The sequence below is a fragment of the Callospermophilus lateralis genome, unplaced genomic scaffold (genome assembly GCF_048772815.1).
Source record: "Callospermophilus lateralis isolate mCalLat2 unplaced genomic scaffold, mCalLat2.hap1 Scaffold_82, whole genome shotgun sequence".
Taxonomy (NCBI): domain Eukaryota; kingdom Metazoa; phylum Chordata; class Mammalia; order Rodentia; family Sciuridae; genus Callospermophilus; species Callospermophilus lateralis.
Window position 1 is genome coordinate 4,809,541 of NW_027516260.1, and position 17,822 is coordinate 4,827,362.

General features: G+C 36.6%; 2 pseudogenes; both read left to right on the forward strand.

The window, feature by feature from the left end:
- Positions 1-365: 365 nt before the first annotated feature.
- LOC143640996 (leucine-rich repeat-containing G-protein coupled receptor 4-like) lies at positions 366-6,911 on the forward strand (annotated as a pseudogene).
- Positions 6,912-12,770: 5,859 nt separating this feature from the next.
- Positions 12,771-17,822, forward strand: part of LOC143640997 (coiled-coil domain-containing protein 34-like) — a 33,311-nt pseudogene continuing 28,259 nt past the window's right edge.

Genomic DNA, 17,822 nt, shown 5'->3' on the forward strand with positions numbered 1-17,822 from the left:
TTCCTATCAGAGAGACATATCTCAGGCTCATCTCTCATTAGCATTAAATGCTCCACCCAGGAATGGCACAAACTCCTTCCATGCACACTCTTTGGTCAGGACTAGTCACGTGACCTGGAAGTGCAATCCTGCAGGTTCCCAGAAGGTGAAGAGCCAGAAGTCATTGGTGAGCAGTGCAAATGACTACCAGACTCTACAAAATTGGCACCATCAACTTTATTTCTCAGCAATACTTACAAGGTGTGTTCAAGGCCAAGTATAAAATATGGATTGGGATTTCATTTTTTTTTTTTTTTTGGTTTGGCTCAGGGCCCTATTTTTTTGTTTTGCTTTTTTTTTTTTAGTTTAATGAGGCTAGATGCTATATGGCATTAAACTTGGTGGTTAAAAGCCTGAATGTCCAAACCTTCAGCTCTGCCACTTACCAGATGTGTGAGCTGGACAAGTTAAAGACCATTTATACCCATCAAAGAGATAATCAAAGGATGTGAGAGGCCAATGAAGGAGGTTCTTTCTCAAATTGAGTGCTTAGAACCAGACAGCACTTAACTGAGTAGGACTGATGGGGAGAGGGCTACGTTAGGAGGTTTCACAGAAATTGTGGTGGCTCCAGATGGCAGGGAGGATGCGTTTATCCCCCATAAATTTCTGCCTCCCTGCTTGACCCAGTGTGAATGTTTGGGCTGAAGAATCAGAGAAGCCAACTGGAGTTGGTTTAACCACATGAATTAGCTAAAGAAAGGGAATGTACAGGCTTCCTACAGATTTTCTCTCTCTCTCTCTCTCTCTCTCTCTCTATATATATATATATATATATATATATATATATATATACTCATATATATAATATATGAGTATGGGGATTAAACAAGGATCTTGCATGTGCAATCTACCACTAAGCTACATCTCCAGCCCTTTTAAAAAGGATTTGTATTGAGATATGGTGTCACTAAGTTGTATAGGCTAACTTTAAGCTTGCCATCTTCCTAGCCTAGCCTTCCAAGTAGCTGGGAATACAGGCATGTGCCACCTCATCTGCCCGGGGCTCTCTTTAAACCAGATAAATTTCTTGTACCACTGTCTCTAGCATGTTTCCCCAAAATATCCTGGGCTCTAATGGGCTTTGGCTTATGAGAGGCCAGTGTTTGGGGGTAGAAATACTACCTGCTTTAAGTAGAAATGGTATTTCATGAGGGGATGTCAGGCACCCCATAGAATCATTGTTAGGGCTGGAGAAATCATTGACCAAAAAAACTGTTTTAGATATGACAGTTTGGATTATAGGCCTGTATCATTGCACCTGGCAACAGTTTTACTTTAAATTGCAGTATTATTATGAAACTTTATATATACTTGATTTGCATCCACCTTTCATAAGAGACACCTCATTGAAAGGGAGAAAGTTTGTGGTGTATCTTTATGATCATTTTTATGAGCTTTACCAGAGTGTATAACATAGATAAGGTTCCTAGAGGATAAATTGTCAAGACTAAATTATATGATACTTAGACTTTTCTGACACGTAGGTTGGGGTTTTCAAAGATTAAAAATGCTTTTTACAAAACAAAATTATGTCTATGAAGTTGCTACTCAGAGTGTATTTTACATTTTTCCCCCAGGTCTTTATCAGTACCATATGCTTATCAGTGCTGTGCATTTTGGGGCTGTGACTCTTATGCAAATTTAAACATAGAAGATAACAGCCTTCAAGATACCATAGTGTGACAAAGGAGAAAGGCAAGTACATGAACCTTTAGAAACAGAACACTCCCTAAGGCATTAATCAAAATGCATGTGTTGTAATCAGTTTGGGAAGGATCAATATGAGGTCTGTGAGAAAAATGGCCTTTCCTGTGTTACTGGCATATTTAATGTGTTATCAAGCCACATTTGTATACACTGAACTTGAACATCATGCAGGGGAGAGAAAATTGTGGGAACATTTGGTTCTTTTGAGCTGCCCACTTTTAATTCAACATACTTTGTTGTATATTCATGTACCACTGATGCAGCAAATGTCACCAGCACTGCTGAAAATGAAGAGCATAGTCAAATAATTATCCATTGTACACCCCCAACAGGTAATGATCAACCCATTTGGCTGTAATATTTTACTTTAAGTAAACATTGGGCAAATATATCTAATCTTCCTGGCGATGGATGTTATTTCTATTTTATAAGAGTGGGTCTAGATGATCCTGTAAAGCCTTCTGATTCATAGTGTGGTCAGTGTACCAGCATCTCTTGCAGAATCTCAGGCTCATACCACTGAATCAGAATCTGCATATTAACAAGTTCTTGCAGGGGAGGGTCATGTACATCAAGTTGGAGAGGGAATTTCTTGATGGTCCTTTAGGTCTAGAACTAGTTCTGAAGTAAGTCACTGGTCCATAATTTTTTTTGTTTTTATATTATTCTTTATTTATTGTAGTGCCAGGGATTGAATCCAGGGCCTCCAAAATGCAAAGCTTGTGCTTTATTACTGAGCTTAGTCCCCAGTCTTCTTCTTCTTCTTCTTCTTCTTCTTCTTCTTCTTCTTATTATTATTATTATTATTATTATTATTATTATTATTATTTCATTTTATTTTTGGGTATTGATTGAATCCAAGGTTTCTTAACCACTGAGCCACATCACCAACCTGTCTTACTTTTTCATTTTGAGGAAGGGTCTCATTAAGTTGTTTTGGGCCTCACTAAGTTGCTGAAGCTAGTTTTGAACTTGTGATCCTCCTGCCTTAGCATCCTGTGCCACTGGGATTATAAGCATGCACCTATGATTTTTTTTTAAATGCAATCTTGTCTATTATTTCTTATTTAATTCATTGAAGTTGTAGTTTTAGGAAAGTTATTAAATGATTCCAATATTTACTTGATTGTAATGTCATATTCTGCCTTGCCTACCAGAGAACTTGGATTTATACTTTTACCATAAAGGCAAGATTTTAAATATTTTTTGTTAAATCAGGTGCTACCAAATAGATTCCTATTAGTATGATGTCACAGGATGAACTGGCCATTAATTTTGGGGGTAGGGAGGGTGACGGGGTAACAGGGATTCAACTCAGGGGCACTCAGGCACTGAGCCACATCCCCAGCCCTATTTAATATTTTATTTAGAGACAGGGTCTCACTGAGTTGCTTAGCAACTCAGTGTTGCTGAGGCTGGCTTTGAACTCACAATCCTCTGGTCTCAGCTTCCTGAGCCACTCGGATTGCAGGCGTGTGCCACCATGCCTGGGTTGGCCATTAATTTTATAACTTAGAATCATCAGTGTTTTGAATTCACTAATAACTGATGCTGAATTGTGAGCTTCTTAAGGGTCTATGTATGTATGCTTTGAATATTTAACCCATTTCCTTATGTGGAGAAGGAGAACAAACTTAATTTTAACAGATGAGTAAGTGCAACAAGCAGGAATCATTAATGTAATTTATTTTATTGTGCAGATATTAATTTTTGACAGTTAGGAGTGCAGTTTACTCTTTTGCCCATGAATGATTCAAGTGTTGGAGATTTTACACAGAACTGATGATCAGTGAGAAGGAAACAACATACTTTTTGGAGGGGACGGTGGTACTGGGGATTGAACCCAGGGGTGCTTAACCATTGAGCCACAGTCTCAGCCCTTTTTTTATATATTATTTATAGAGGAAGGGTCCCACTGAGTTGCTTAAGGCCTTGCTAAGTTGCTGAAGCTGGCTTTAAATCCATGATCCTCCTGCCTCAGCCTCCAGAGCCTCTGGGATTATAGGTGTGTGCCATTTTGCCTGGCAGGAAACAGCATTCTTTGTAGTACTGGACACACCTATATTCGGGTTCATTCTGGAGACTGAGGCAGGAGGACTGCAAGTGCAGGGCCAGTGTCAGCCACTTAATGAGACCCTTGCCAATTTAGAGAGATCCTGTCTCCAAATAAAAAGTGAAAAAGGCTGGGTATATACTTTAGTGGTAGAACACCCCTGGGGTTAGTCCCTATACTACCCTCCCCGCAAATAAAATGTGAGAAAGAACTTTCATTCTAGCACTTCCTGACGGTTCAGAGTGAAAAGAAATTTGACTAAAAATTTTGTGTTCATTGAAAATCAGATAAATGATGCAGAACTGTAGTTCTATTGTATATGTCAAATTTCATGACAGTTCAGAAAGTTAAAACATCTTTTAGGCAATCATAATACATAGTTATCTTGCTCTTTATAGTCAAACATTTTTACTTCCTAATTATAAATGAAATATTTTTCATTTGCGACATTACCAGCATGTCAAAGTCAGTTATTAGAACCAGAAATTCAGCTACTAAGTGCATTCTTGCGATCCTATATATGTATGTATATGTGTGTGTGTGTATATATATATATATATATATATATATATATATATATATATATATGTTTTACTATTATATAGAGGTTTTGTTTTGTGCCAAGCTTTGTATGAATATTTAACATTGATTATCTACCATAACCAACTTCAGCAGGTTGCTGTTAAATGCCATAAGAAACTGGGTTTAAAATGTTACAAATCTGTGTATATACATACATATACAGTTATAAAATATATAGAGAGCTGGAGTTATGGCTCAGTGGTAAATGGTAAAGCTTTTGCCATGTTGGAGGCACTGGGTTCGATTATCAGCACCACATATAAACAAACAAACAAACAAATAAATGTTCATCAACAACTAATAAGAATATTTTTTTTAAAAATGAAGTACATAGGGATAAGGAAGGAAGAAAAAAAAAGCTAATATTTACTAAAGTTCCAGTATGTGCCCAGAAGCCTGCTTAAGTATTTATGTATGCAAATTTACTTAAGCAGTCAACTGTATTAAGTAGGCATTATTATCTACATATCAGAAAATGCAACTTATTAGGCTTAAGTGGCTTTTTTAAGGTAAGAGTAGCAAGTTATGAACCATCTGATTCCAGACCCTCAATATTTTAAGTAACTTTATTTGGTAGATACTGTGCTTTGTATATTTAGTATAAGGAAAAGTAGAGGGCTGGGGTTATAGCTCAGTGGCGGAGTGCTTGCTTGGCATGTGTGAGGCACTGGGTTCAATCCTCAGCACCACATAAAAAAAAGATATTGTGTCCATTTAGAACTAAAAAAATATTTAAAAAAAGAATAAAGTAAAAGAAAATGTAGAAAATTTCTTGGAAATATCTCTATATGGCCTTACCAAATAATAAAAGAAAGTTATCCTGGTTATGTTTTGTTTCAGTACTGGTGATTGAACCCTGGGGAGCTTTACTACTAAGTACCCTCCCTGGAGCCCTTTTTATGTTTTTAGTTTGAGACAGGATCTTACTTATTTGATGAAGCTGGCCTTGAACTTGCCATCCCCTACTGCTTAAACCTCTTCAGTCCCTGGGATTATAGGTGTGTGCCAGGTACCCCAAGATATTAAGCTGCTTAATTTTTAAAGTAGCCTAGTCTGTGACTGAAATATCTTAAAAGCAAAATTTTTTTTCAGTTTGGTTCAATTCAATTAGGTAGCTGATTTATTCTAGATTCAACCATCATTAGTCATTTTATCAAGAATATTAAATAAAATATGGTATTTTCTAAATTGTCTTTCATGTTTCTGTTTCTTTTTAATGTTAGGTGCTTTTAAGCCCCGTGAATATTTACTGGGAAGCTGAATGATACGTCCCACCATGTGGTGGTTCATTTTCTTAGTTGCATTGTTTTTCAACCTGTTAGTCATTTTAAAAACCTTCACATCTTGTACATCACTCCCTTCCTCCAAGTTGTTCATAGGCTTGATTTCTGTGTCTAACTTATTCATGGGAATCTATACTGGCATCTTAACTTTTCTTGATGTCGTATCCTGGGGCAGATTTGCTAAATTTGGCATTTGGTGGGAGACTGGCAGTGGCTGCAAAGCAGCTGTGTTCCTTACAGTTTTTTCCTCAGAAAGTGCCATATTTTTATTAATGTTAGCAGCTGTTAAAAGAAGGTTATCTACAAAAAATATCATAAAAAATGGGAAAAGCAATCATCTCAAGCAGTTCCGGATTGCGGCCCATTTTGCTTTTCTGGGTGCTGAAGTATCAGGCTGTTTCCCCCTTTTCCATAGAGGGGAATATTCTGCATCACCCTTGTGCTTGCCATTTCCCACAGGAGAGACGCCATCATTAGGATTTACTGTGACTTTAGTGCTGTTAAACTCACTAGCATTTTTATTAATGGCCATCATCTACACTAAACTTTACTGCAACTTGGAAAAAGAAGACCTCTCAGAAAACTCACATACTAGCATGATTAAGCATGTTGCTTGGCTAATTTTCATCAATTGCATCTTTTTTTGCCCTGTTGCATTTTTCTCATTTGCACCATTGACCACTACAATCTCTATCAGTCCTGAAATAATGTAGTCTGTTACTCTGATATTTTTCCCATTGCCTGCTTGCCTAAATCAGGTCCTGTATGTTTTCTTCAATCCAAAATTTAAAGAAGACTGGAAGTTACTGAAGTGATGCGTTACCAAGAAAAGTGGATCAGTTTCAGTTTCCATCAGTAGCCAAGGTGGTTGTGTGGAACAGGATTTCTACTATGACTGTGGCATGTACTCACACTTGCAGGGTAACCTGACTGTATGTGACTGCTGTGAATCTTTTCTTTTGACAAAACCAGTATCATGCAAACACTTAATAAAATCACACAGCTGTCCTGCATTGGCAGTGGCTTCTTGCCAAAGACCAGTGAAATATTGGTCTGATTGTGGCACACAGTCAGCCCACTCTGACTATGCAGATGAAGAAGACTCCTTTATCTCAGACAGTTCTGACCAAGTGCAGGTGTGTGGACAAGCCTGCTTCTATCAGAGTCGAGGATTCCCTTTGGTGTTCTACGCTTACAATCTACCAAGAGGCATAATCCACTTGAATCTAATGTATGAAATATGATATGTCAAGAGCTTTGTAATTTTTGAACAACCAATAAAAAATAAAAATAAAAATAAAACAATACCTATCAAAAAGAAAAACTTATTTAAGTGAACTTAATAAAATCTTGGTGAAATGGCAAAAAAAATTTAAAAAAATAAAACAAACAAACAAACAAAAGCAATCTACCAAGAGGTAAAGACTGAACTACTGTGTTTGTAACTGTTTCCCCCATCAACCAAATTTACAGTGTTTATAGAGTGAACCCTATTCTGTTCTTTCATCTGGGAAGCACTTCTGTAATCACTGCCTGGTGTCACATACAAGGGAAGGTGGCAGTTTATTTCTCAAATCTGATATTTTTCAAAGAACAGGTGCCTAAATTATTAATTGGTGAAAAATGCAATGTCCAAGGAATGGTGGCCTATTTAAAACAGAACTTGAAAAGGATTTTGGGTGTGGTATAGCAATATAACTTTTAGGTTTTTTAGATCCATAAGGAGCAAATTTATACCTATTTCTGAATTAAGCACAAGATAAAGGACAGCTGTTAATATTTTTAAAAAAGGTAGTTCAAAATGTGACTTTATATAACTGACAAAAATGCCTTGCTAATTTTACCTAATATTTGATCATTAATCTCAGGACAACTTACTACAGGGCCAAAAAAGGGATTGTCTCCCAAGTAGAACTGTGAGAGTACGCATAGGTTATCATTGTTTTCTATTTCCACTTTTACATGAGAATCACAAATTTTGTTCAATTGCTTTATAAATCTATATAAACCTGAAGATGTTTTAAAAACCATATTAACAGCTGTTAGAATAAAAAAATCAGTACATTTGTTTGGGGTCATTTTACATTGCTTTATTATGCTTACCATGATTTTCAGGGTTTTGCAATTATATTATTAGTACAAAATAAATGGCTAATTGATGTGTTAGTTTAAGTAGTTTTGGCTACACTACTTACTAATGAGATTTTAATAGTACCTAAGGGATTTGATGGCTCCATGTAATGTTCCCATTAATGAATGCTTCTTAATATCATTGGTTCTACTGATATTTTCCAGTTTTGTTCTTATGTCATCTATTTACAGTATGGATTATACAGAAAGTAAACTGGGGTCATTTTTTTAATTGGAAGAAGCTGAAAATAAATATGACACAAAGCACTTAAATTTATTTCTTAGTAAACTGGATTCTCCTAAACTTATGTTATTACTTGGAAGCTTCTATAAAATTTTCCCATACCATGACTTACAAAAAAACCTATTCAATAGTTCATATGCTGAGTTCTTGTTACACTAGACAGACATATCATTAAGTGGGGGGGGGGAGGGAGAAGGATAAGGTTTAGTCCTATGTCTTTGAAAATTAAAAATTTTACCTGATTCTCATATAGGGTCTTCTGCCATGTTTTTTTGTGGAGTCTTAAAGTTATAATTGCTGAATATGTTTTTTGAACAATGTTCTAAATAGCAAACTTACTGCCATATTATTATCCTGTATATACTAAAAAATTAAGCTAGATTACAGTTTAATAATTAAACTGTACATACTGTGCATATAAAGATTTTTTATCTTATGTAAATTATTTTTACAACACAAGTTGGGTAACATGGTTTCTGTTCATTTCATTTAATTAAAGCTACCTCTTATAGTGGCTGCCAGTAGCAGAATGTTAAATTGTGGTTTATATACTTTTTTCATTGTAAATAATCTCGGTTGTACATTGTCAGTGTAAAAAAAGAATCTTTGTATATCAAAATCATGTAGTTTGTATAAAATGTGGGAGGAACGTATTTACAGTGTGTTGTAATTTTGTAAGGCCAACTATTTACAAGTTTTAAAATTTGTATATTTAAACATCTGATAAATATTAAATCATAACTTTGTAGTAATCTTAATTAAACTTGTTTTCTCAAAATTCAAGTTATTGAAAACTTTTCATTCATTTAAAAAATAGAAAGCAGATATATAAAATCTGTGGTAAACTGTGCTATATATTGTATGAAATACAATACTCTATGTTTTGAATTATTAAAGTTTCTAGAGAGCAATATATTTTGCCTTAATTTGTAACTAAGTATGTTAATGCATTTATTAACTATTATGGAGACAAATTTTAAAAGTTTTAAATAGAAAAAACAGTATTAGAAAAAATGTTGGGAAAAAATGCTCACTATCTCTAGCAGTCAGAGAAATGCAAATCAAAACCACCCTAAGATACCATCTCACTCCAGTAAGATTGGCAGCCATTAGGAAGTCAAACAGCAACAAGTGCTGGCGAGGATGTGGGGAAAAGGGTACTCTTGTACATTGATGGTGGGACTGCAAATTGGTGCGGCCAATTTGGAAAGCAGTATGGAGATTTCTTGGAAAGCTCGGAATGGAACCACCATTTGATCCAGCTATTCCCCTACTCGGTCTATTCCCTAAAGACCTAAAAAGAGCACACTATAGGGACACTGCTACATCCATGTTCATAGCAGCACAATTCACAATAGCAAGACTGTGGAACCAACCTAGATGCCCTTCAATAGACGAATGGATAAAAAAAATGTGGCATTTATACACAATGGAGTATTACTCTGCATTAAGAAATGACAAAATCATAGAATTTGGAAGGAAATGGATGGCATTAGAGCAGATTATGCTAAGTGAAGCTAGCCAATCCCTTAAAAACAAATGCCAAATGTCTTCTTTGATATAAGGAGAGTAGCTAAGAACAGAGTAGGGACAAAGAGCATGAGAAGAAGAGTAACATTAAACAGGGATGAGAGGTGGGAGGGAAAGGGAGAGAGAAGGGAAATTGCATGTAAATGGAAGGAGACCCTCAGGGGTATACAAAATTACATACAAGAGGAAGTGAGGGGAAAGGAGGAAAAATATAAGGGGGAGAAATGAATTACAGTAGAGGGGGTAGAGAGAGAAGAGGGGAGGGGAGGGGGGAGGGGGGATAGTAGAGGATAGGAAAGGCAGCAGAATACAACAGACACCAGAATGGCAATACATAAATCAATGGTTGTGCAACTGAAGTGATTCTGCAATCTGTATATGGGGTAAAAATGGGAGCGCATATCCCACTTGAATCAAAGTGTGAAATATGATATATCAAGAACTATGTAATGTTTTGAACAACCTACAATAAAATTAATTTAAAAAAAAAAGAAAAAATGTTGGAAGTAACCATTAGAAAATATTGTTTGATAGTTATCTGTCAATATTTAAGAACACTTAAACTTAAAACTTTTATCCTGTCTTAAATCTGAACTATATTGTGGAAAACATATTTTGAAATATAAGTGAATACCACCAATTTAATCTTTATTTAAAAGCAAATGATTAAAAATATCTACATGATATTAATTGTAGTCAGTTGCCTAGAAATGTAGTATTACAATCTCCAAGCTCTCTTTGGACAAATGAGAAAACAAAGGGTTTAATGAAATTTAAGTGAATCCCTGAACCACAGCAAATTAGATCCCAATCAAAACTTAGTTCCTCTTAATTTTGGACACATTTTGTAGGTGTTAGTAAATGTGTATGCCTCTTCCTGTTTTAAAATTTATATGTGTTTGAAATTTTCACAATAAAAAGAATGGTTTAGGTACCCCTCTCCCTCTCCCCTTACCATACCCACCACCAAAACCACAACACACAATAAACCCTGTTTCATCTTCACCTTATTCACTAGCCCCACAATCCTTCTGCCTCTTAGATTATTTGAAGCAATCCAAGACATATTGTTTCATCTGTAAATGTCTAGAAAGAATTATTTTTAAAACTAATTGAAAATGGCATGATTTTTGTACAATGTCATACAGGAATTTGTAAGGAAAAGTCATTCTTCACTTACAGGTTACAGAACCAGTAAAAAAAAATCTCAAATATATCATGAAAGTGAAAATAAATGAGTAGTAAGAAAAAACATTAGTAAGTAAAACTTATTGGGAAAATCTTTTAATGCTTTTAATACCCTTCTTTATGACTTCTTGGCCCCAATAATGTAAAGGCAGTATAAGAGACCACAAGACTTGACTACATTCAAATATGTGTACCCACAGTATGGAATTGCCCCATAGTCTTTGGGTCTCAAGTATTGTTAACATATAATGTAATTGTCATAATGATGACCCTGAAGCATGAAGGAAAGGGATTTTTTTATAAAGCATTTTTTAAAAAAATAAAACATCTAAAGGAGGAAGGGAAGTATATAATATCTTAGATTCCCATACCAAAAAGTTACAGTGCAAAAGCTTTGGCATTCAGGTAATACAATTTACTCTTAAATCTGTCAGATCCTGAACTAGAAATTTTGAGGATTAATTAGATAGTATGACTGTGATGTAGATTATTTCCTTAATATTATAGAGGAGTAAATTAGGATCAGAAAGTTCAACAGCTTATTTATGGAAATTTATTAAGAGAAAAACCATTGATTAATTTTTTTTTCTTTCATAGATAAAACCTGTGAGTTTTCCACTATGCTTGCATTAGGTTGTTTGTTGGGAAATTTCTCCTAAAGCTTTCTTCCTTGTGAAGTCCTAAAACAGTTTAGGGTCTTTTGATATTACTGATTCTCAAAATGTTCTAATGAAAGGTTTCAGCCAGACATGCCAATATTGAATTATTAGGGTAGAGAATGAAAAAAACTCTACTAAATAAGTTTTATTCTTTGATCAATTTATTACTCATTTGGATTGCTCTGATTTTCTTCATTTCACTGTTGTTACTAAAATTTAAAAATATTTCATTTAAGAAGTTTTAAGCATGTATATTTATTTTTTTTGTGTGGTAGGGAATCAGACTCAGGGTCTCCCATGCTCTATGCCTCTAGCTGGCATATCATGTTTTATTATAGCTTCTACTTCCAGAATTGTCTTTGATTGTTAATATTTTTATCATATCTCATTGTCCTGTGTCAAATTTTGTAGATCTAAACTTCATCAAGGATGGTGTATTACTCGTTGATCAGTAACAACTTTATGTGCTATATTTAGCCACTGTCCATTTTCACATTACCACTTATACAAATTATGAACTAGACAGAGCTAAATTTACAACAGTATAAATAAAGCATCCAGCTTTATAATGTCTGTCATCTTTCTTGCTACCTTTATCCCCATCTCCAATCCCTGAGTTCCCACAAAATATTCTTTCCTCATAAAATACACATCACAGCATATTTTAATTAAATTTTTCGCCACAAAAAGATGAGGAATTTAGAGTAACAGCAGCTTTTACCCCAGTGCTTAGCAAAAGTTAGAGGCTTAGCACATAATAGAGGCTTAAAAAAGTAAAAACAATTCGCAGGTGTAGACAGACTAGTTGCCTTAAGACGCCAGGCAAACAAGATGTATCAAAACACTAAAAGATTGTCCTAAACCTGCATTATTTTTGGTAGCAGGGATGGAACCCAGGGCCCCATGCATGCTAGGCAAGCACTTTACCACTGAGCTACATCCCCATGCCACCTAAACCTGCTTTCTTGGATACACTTGTAAAGTTAAATTGCCTCACCCTCAAAAAAGCATGACTTGTTCAAGGAAATCAAGACTGGTGCACATAATCCTGATTTTATGTGTGTGTTGGGGTGGGGGTGGGGTGGAGGGGTGGATGTTAGTCCTTAATTCTGCCTCTTTCCCTTTAAGAGGAGTTGCTTTATTCAGTAATAACGTTATTTCAAATACCAAATGGTCTGCAACAACACCTCAAAAAAAGCCCAGGTCCCCGCGAAGGTGTCAGCTGGAAGAAAGGCAGAACTGAATAAGTTCACAAGCAACAGGCACCTTCCAGACACAGGAAGAAGGGCAGACAGAGAGGAAGCCACGCTCTATAGGCCCAGACACAGCCGTCGCGTCCTCCTTGCGTCGCCATGGCAACGCGGCACCTGACCGGCCTGGATTGGCCAGGCCCAGCGCGCGGGGCCTGCTGGGAGAGCATGTCCCCACCTCTGCTCAGTCGGTTTGAACTTGACGGGCCAGAAGCGGGCTGTGTGGCCGTGGAGTGTTGCTTCTTCCCCTCCTGGCATCCTGTTGACTGCAGTTCCGAGTCTGAGGCCTCCGTGGCCTCCTTTTCCGCCTTCATGACGGGTCCCTGGGGGCGGTGGCGACGTCTATCTGTTGGTCGCCACTGCCTCAGAGCTGCAGCAATTCCACCATGTCACTGTTGTCTCCCCTCAGTCACCACAGCTTCTCGTTTGACTATGAACATGGTGAAGGAGAGAATGAGGAAGATGTGGACGAAGATGCCCATGACGTAGAGACCGAGGTGTTGAGCCTAAGAGGAACGGAGTTACCGGGGCGCGCCAGGTAAACCTGAGGCTGCCCGACCTATACAACCGGTCCCAAGGTTTCTTGGACCCTTCCAAGTACCTTCAGCAAACCAAACCCATCTCCTGTCTTCCACCTTAGAGGCTGAGCAGGCGCCTGCATCCTTAAATGCAGCCCTTTCTGCAGAGAGTCCTGGGCCATTTCTTACAGATGACATGTTTTCTGATTCTTAGCTCTTTAATTGCTGCTATCTCAGTTTCCTTAAAAATGACCCGTATATAGTCTCAAACACACGAAACTGCTTCTATTTCAGGAGTTTTACGAATCCTCAGAAATCCAGATGGTGAACTGAAGAACTCTTGTCCATAATCTTAGTTCCAAATTGTGTTTTATGTAGTAGGTTGTAATAGTGTAAACAGCTGAAGCACAGATTTTAGTCCACGACAGCATGCAGAGGCAGGGTTGTGTCTGATCTGAGGACGAACTTTCAGTGGAATAGTTATTGTTGTATCAAAGAATATTTGAAGCAAAGGGATTATTAAAAACCATCATAATGTTTATTTCTACAGTGAATCAGTCAGCAAACATCTATGTTTTGCCACATATTAGTTTAGGTACTGGGGACCATAAATAAAATATACAAGATTTTATTAAATTAAAGCCCAGCTCGATCCACTCATTTTACATGTAATAAAACTGCATCACAGAACACAAATAAAAAGTCTGACTCAAAGGCATACACCAATTTATTAGCAGACCTGGGCCTAGTAGTGAGGTAAACTGATCAGGTTCCCTCTTATACAGCATGACTATTTTAGGGTATATATAAATAGAAGCAAAAGGCCTATCACTGTAATAATGTAGGTCTATTTTGGGGTAAACGTCATCTTCAGAAGCCAATTTACAAGTTTCTGATCATCAAACTATATAAGGAACAATACAGGAGATCTAAAAAATGCAGACCAGAGAACCCATACTTTATGTGTGAGTGACAAGATGGCCCCTCTCTGTATAAGGAATGAATGAATGGAATGTGGAACCATCTGAAATGACCCATACATGGTTACAAAAGTTACTCTTTTAAAGATGAGTGGTATGTTGGTGGAAATGTAAACCAGGAAGAGTAACCATGCAGGCTGTCCAGGCTGCTTGAAAAAACAAGAAAGAGGCCATCTCATATTAACCTCATAGACTCAGTGGTAAGAGTTAGGGTTTTAAGAGACCATTTTCATCTATGTTTTGTAGGGATTATTTAGGACTTAGTGGGTATTAGATATTTTTAAAATGAATTTTAAAGATGTGTGAAATACCTTCTGAACATAATTAACAGGACTAAACAAGGTGGACATAGTTTATCAGCCTGAGGAATAAATAACCATGAAAAACTGCAACTCAACTACTGAGACCCTGTATTAGCTTCCACAAGCCAAAATGCTAATCAAATGGAACCTGTCAAGGGAGGAGCCAGACCTATCTATGTCTCACCCAAAGCCTGAATGAGCTAATAGGGCTAAGGCTGCCTAAGCACATTTCATTCCCCATGAGTCAAAAGAATACTGAGGATGTGGGTCTAGAAAGATTGCAGAATTTGTTAGGTCTTGTGTGTGGCAAGTGTTAGATTTTTATTAGGTACTCAATAAATGTGTGTTGAATGAATTCCTGTTTCTCCTTCCTGGAGAATAGTTAGATACCATGATTATTTTCAAATGGTTCAGAAAAACTAGCACTTCTTTTCTTTTAGAAGATGACTGTGTTCCTTTAGTTGTTGTTCTGGATAGCTTGTATGGGATGAGATGAAGGAAGGCAGCCTGAGTCATAGCCCAGCCATTGTTTTGGGCTATCAGCATCCTCTGTAGAGTACAGAGAAACCAAGAGCTCTGGGATTTTATGGCTCTCTCTGCCCCTTACTAGCTACATCTGACTGTGGCATACTAGTAGAATAAGGCTTCTTTGAGATAGACTCAGGCATTGGCTGCACATATCTATGTGCTCAGATTTGTGTGTGTGCTGGGCCTCATACATGCCAGGCAAGCATTATGCCACTCAGTCACACCCTAATCCCTCAAGATAATTTTCAGTACAAGTAGACTTATGCTTAAAAGAGGATTAACCTTCAAGTGTATTGGCTGGGATTGAGAAGATGATCAAAGATGACCTCAAGACAAGATGATGAAAAGTATTTTTCTGGAGTCTTTTATAATATGCTTTGGGCCTACTGCTTTTCTATTTAGTTCTTTTCTGTCTTTCATATAACTATATTTAGGAAAGTTATGCCTTAATAAGTTTCTTTTCATAAATAGCTAATTATGAAGCTTTTCTTTATTAGGAGTATATCTGTAGTTTATATGCTATACATTTTGAACATGTTTGCTAAAAATGTTAAGGCAGGAAGTATTTAAAGTGTTATCTAAAAAAAACTGATTTGACTAATTTCTTCTTTCAACAGTGTTTCATAATCTAGACCCTCAGTCAAAACATATTTGGTTTTCTTCTTTCCTTTTTTTTTCCAGTCCTGGGGATTGAATCCAAGGTGCTTTAATCTATAGCCCTAAACCTTTTTATTTTTACATGCTGGCCTCAAACATACAATCCTCCTATCTCAGCCTCCTACATTGCTGGGATTACAGGTCTATGCTATCACAAACAGCCATGTTCTTATTTATTTATTTATTCATTCATTCATTCATGTACTTTTCTTTACGGAACTCATGGCAGGTGGCAGAGGAAGACCAGTGACAGGAAGCCCAAGGCAGTTAATCCAGAAGTTTTTAGAAAGTTTCCCAGACAATATAGTATCAGAATAAATCTTGAAGGAAGAATAAGAGTTAGTTATAGTAATAATTATAATAAATGGCACAGAATGTACTTACTGAGGGCCCAGAACTATACTAAGTGCTTCACTTCTTCATGCAACTACTACTGTAATCTCCATTTTACAGATGAGATCTCTTTTTTAGAGAAATTTAAATATGTGCAGAAACTAGGAAGAAGCAGGTAGAGATTTTATTCCCAGGCTATTTTACTCATGAAAGTAAGCTCATAATCTGGCCATATGTGAAGGTAGAGGAAAGGCATTTCAGTTTTAGGCAAAAGATGAAGAGTACAACACCATAGTGCATTTACCAACCCACAGAAGTTCAACATGACTGAAATGTAGAGTATGGATCATCCTTTTATGAAAAGAAAGGCAGTAGTCAATTTATGGATGTCAGGCTAAGGAGTTTGGATTTCATCCTGTGTGCAAATGGGCCCTGAAGAACTTTGAGATGAGAAGTTACATGATAAAAGGATGCATTGGTAGGGGCAAATCTGCCAGCAGGTTTAGAGAATGATTTAAAAGGGAAGGCTAGACACTGTTTATGTTTGGAGTGCTTGAAAGGTTTGAGAAAAGAATCACTTGAGAAAATTGAAGGATGTAGAACTGATATGACTAGTGATTGTATGGGCATGAGGGTAGGGGGAATCAGACATGGAGGGGGTAACTGGTGGAGTCAGATCTGGATTTCTGGATTAGGTAACTGGGTGGATGGTGGTAACATCCATTTAGGATTATAAAAGGAGTAAAATTTTTCTTAGTGGGGAAGAAAGGGGGTGGTGGATGCTGGAAAATGCTTAGATTTTTTTTTCAATGGACTGAGTTCAATATCATGGAGCTGTCTATAAAATTGTTGGAAATAAGTGTGGAACTTAAGATAGAGATCTGGCCCAGAATAGCTGATCCAGATATCACCAGCATATAGTGATAGTTGAAGCTGAGAACAGATGAGGTCATAATGCAAGACTGAAAAGGAAATATGTGCCTAAGAAATAATATATTAACAATGTCTCTTTTCCACTTAGAATACAAGTTCTGAAAAGACATGAATGGATGATTAAATAACATAACCCCCCCCCAAAAAAAAATTAGGGAAACTGAATCTATGAGGTAGAAAAAGTGGTACAAAGCAGTTGTGAGGCAATTGTTTGTTAGAAGGAACAATGTTGAAGATACACATACCTGAGTCTATATAATAAACTTGCCCCTGGAGCTATGTTGGGTACTGAACAACCTTCCTATCTGTGAGTACTGATTGTTAAGTTTTCCATAAGTTTTGTGAGGCTTATGTATCCAACCCAATCCTCTGTTCTTTATTTACTCATATAGTTAATTTTCTGTATACCCAGAAATGTCAGACTGATAGAAGTACAAAGTGGAGATGAAGACAATGATTAGAGATAACCAGATTAGAGAGTCTTGTATACTCTAAGAACTGGCAAAAGGTCATCAAACAAAATATTAAATGTTGAAGGAGAGAAGGGCCACAGCAGTTGTGGGTGTAGCTCTGATGATACAGAGTATACTTAACATGAATGAGGCTCTGGCTTCAATTCCCAGCACTGAAAAAAAGAAGGGTATATTTTTTTCTACAGCTTTCTATTTCAAAATAATTTCAAATTTAAAGAAAAAGAATATAAAAAACTTTTGTTCATCCTTTACCCAGAATTCCTAATTATTAAATTATTTGCTTTTCATCATTCTCCCAGTATATATGTACAAATTACTTTTTTTCTATGCTATATAGTGGAGGGAAAGGGAAAGGTCTTCCCCAGGATCTGATTAACGTTATGTGTATATGTGTGAATGTGGTAGTGGAGCTGTAGATATAGTTCAGGGG